Source organism: Lutjanus erythropterus, chromosome 22 (assembly GCF_056507025.1).
Source record: "Lutjanus erythropterus isolate fLutEry1 chromosome 22, fLutEry1.hap2, whole genome shotgun sequence".
NCBI lineage: Eukaryota > Metazoa > Chordata > Actinopteri > Lutjaniformes > Lutjanidae > Lutjanus > Lutjanus erythropterus.
Genome location: NC_139338.1, coordinates 20,595,259 through 20,598,163, shown reverse-complemented (window position 1 = coordinate 20,598,163; position 2,905 = coordinate 20,595,259).

Genomic DNA, 2,905 nt, shown 5'->3' with positions numbered 1-2,905 from the left:
GAGAGCAAGTAAAGGGAGACAGGGTGAGGGAGCAAAGAGAGAAAAGAAGGAAGGAGAAGAAGAAGAAGAAGAAGAAGAAGAAGGCGGCAGAGAGTTTAAGGCAATAAGCAGTGATTCTGCTAGCTGGCAGCCACCCTCACTGTGACATCTGGTAATGATAGGTCCGGTGTGGAGCTCAGCAGAGAATGCTGCACACAAACTCTCTTCTCTCCTCTTTCACACTCTCTCTGTCATTCATCCTCATTCAGCCTCCATACTGACTACCCCCAGGGAAAAAACAAAAACACCACACACACACACACACACACATGCACACACATGCACACTTTTGTCTAATCTATTCAGATTGGCACTTCCCCCCAGTAAATCTCTTGCTCCCCCAAATCTTGATTAGGTTTGTTTGGGTTGCCTTAATGGACGATTGGGTCTTTTAGACTTTACTGGACAAAAAGAGTGGAGGAGGACTTTGGGGGACTATGCGGGAGGTAGAATGCTCTCATTCTCAGTCCTTGACAAGAATGTTGATATTGGGTGATTTATACAAATCCCAGAGTACACTGAATGATCTTTTTTTTCATATTTAATACTGATGTTTTAAAAGTCGCACTTTCTACAATATCCACTACTGTATGGTTAAAATAAGGAAAGAGGTGGTTAGAGTTTTACAAGAAAACTTCCAAAATGTTGAAGCATATTTTTGATTTGCCATCAGTTTATATAAAATTACCAATATTTGAAATCTACACATTTGATCTCTCAGCTCAAATGACCACAGATGAGTGAAATAACATCAGAAACTCAAACTGACTGTTTCAGCACATTGCATTGTGGGATACAGTAGATGGTCCGATGCATCTGGAGATTCTTTCTGAATCAGTAGGACATCTTGGTACTTTTGGCATACTGCAAACTTCTTTTAATTGCAAAATGCTTTGTATATGTTACATTTTGTATGTACTGCTAGTAGGCAGTTTTGAATGCAGCCTAGAGCCTGCAACGTTTTGAGCTAAATCCTAATGTAAGGAAGCTAACATGTTAATGATGACAATGCTAACATATATTTAGAAGGTCAGTTTAGCGTGCTAACATTCATACTGATTAGTACTAAACAAAAAGTACACTTGATGTTGGTTGACCTGAGACACCCGATGGTTTGGGCACTTTCAAAAAAAAACAAAAAAACAAAACTTGGCGGGTGAACCATCTGTCTATCACGTCCAACACAAGCTAACTTCCACTGATCAGATCAACACTTTCATCGCTGCCGTCACCTAAAACCATGCCCGCAGCTGTCAGTAGTCCCTCCTAGGCTGACTGGCTGCACCACTTTGGCGCAGACACAAACGGATATCTTGAAGCCTGGCAAGATAGATTCTTGTGTGATCTTGTGATCTTGCAAATCCAGCTGCTTTGCAAGGAATGATATCGAAGGTAATGCCACTATATTTGCAGCTACTTCATCATAAACCAAATTATTGGAAAAAAATTATCTGATGATGGCACTACATGAAATGTCCGGGAAACAGTTTTTACTCAAAACCACAAATGTGAAACTCATGGTAATGCTAAAGGAAAAATCAGGGGATCATCAAAGTCATTATAATACATCTTTTAGGAAACATGAATGTTGGTATCAAATTACGTCCATCCAGTAGATGTTGAGATACTTATATGGATAAAGGAAAACTTTGACCTGTTGGTGGTATGGAACGTCCAGTATTGTTATAAATCATAGGGATACTTGGCTGCTTTTTAAAACATTTACTATCTTGTTTTTCACTGTCTGATGACCTTTAAATCTAGACTTTGCTGAGTTGGACCTTTCAAAGCTGGATCTAATCAGGTTTATTTTTCAACTCTTAGAACATAGACCTCAAGGGACCTAGACCTCAAGTGACCTAAATCTCATCTTATCACTATGATGTGAAGGCATGGGGGTGGCTAACTGTTTATAGAAACTGTGTTATGCTGTTGCAGGAAGGTGACAAATTTAACTTCTGCATTAGCCAATTTTTCCATCCGCCATGTGTTCAGTTGGCAAGCAAGTCCTGGCCTCTGTCAGCTTCCTTGTAATTCACTGTGCGTCACAAAAACCTTCAGTATCAGTAATCTCTATTCGTGTGCAAATCCAGTAGACTGCTAGCCATGTTAGTCACTGTGTGTGGATGTACTTGGCACGGCAATGTTTTGAGCTAAATGCTTATGTAAGGAAGCTAACATGAAGATCATAAAGACAATGCCAACATGTACAATGTAACTTATCATGTTCCACGTGTTAGTTTAGTATGCTAACACTTGCTTATTAGCACAGAACACAAAGTACAGCTGATGTTGATGGGAATGCTAGTAGTAAGATCTTGTAATAAACCAAGGTACTGGGAAAATGTTACCTGTTTATGATGCTAAATGAAATGTCACTGTCTGGGAACCAGAAAAGTTTTCACAGAAAACTACAACTGTGAACCTCATGGTGATGCTAGAGGAAAAGTTAGGGAATCATCAAAATTGGTAGGATACATCACCTGGCAACCAGGAATGCCAGTGCAAAATTTTATCCATCTAGTAGATGTTGAGATATTTCACTTGATATGTAAAACTTATGACTTATGACCTGCCGGTGGTATGAGATGCCCAATATAGATGCAAGTCATAGGTATACTTGGCTGCGTTTTAAAACAAATATTCACAATATTGTTTTTCACTCTCTGATGAGCAAAGTTTCTTTAAATCTAAACCTTGCTGGATTGGACCCTTCAAAGTTGGATCTAATCAGGTCTATTTTATAACCCCAAGTGACCTAGACCTCATCTTATCACCATGACGGTAAGGCGCAGTGCTGTGTTTATGGAGAGGATGTTGAAATGTTTCACTGGATAAGTGAAAACTTTGATCTGCTGGTGGCATT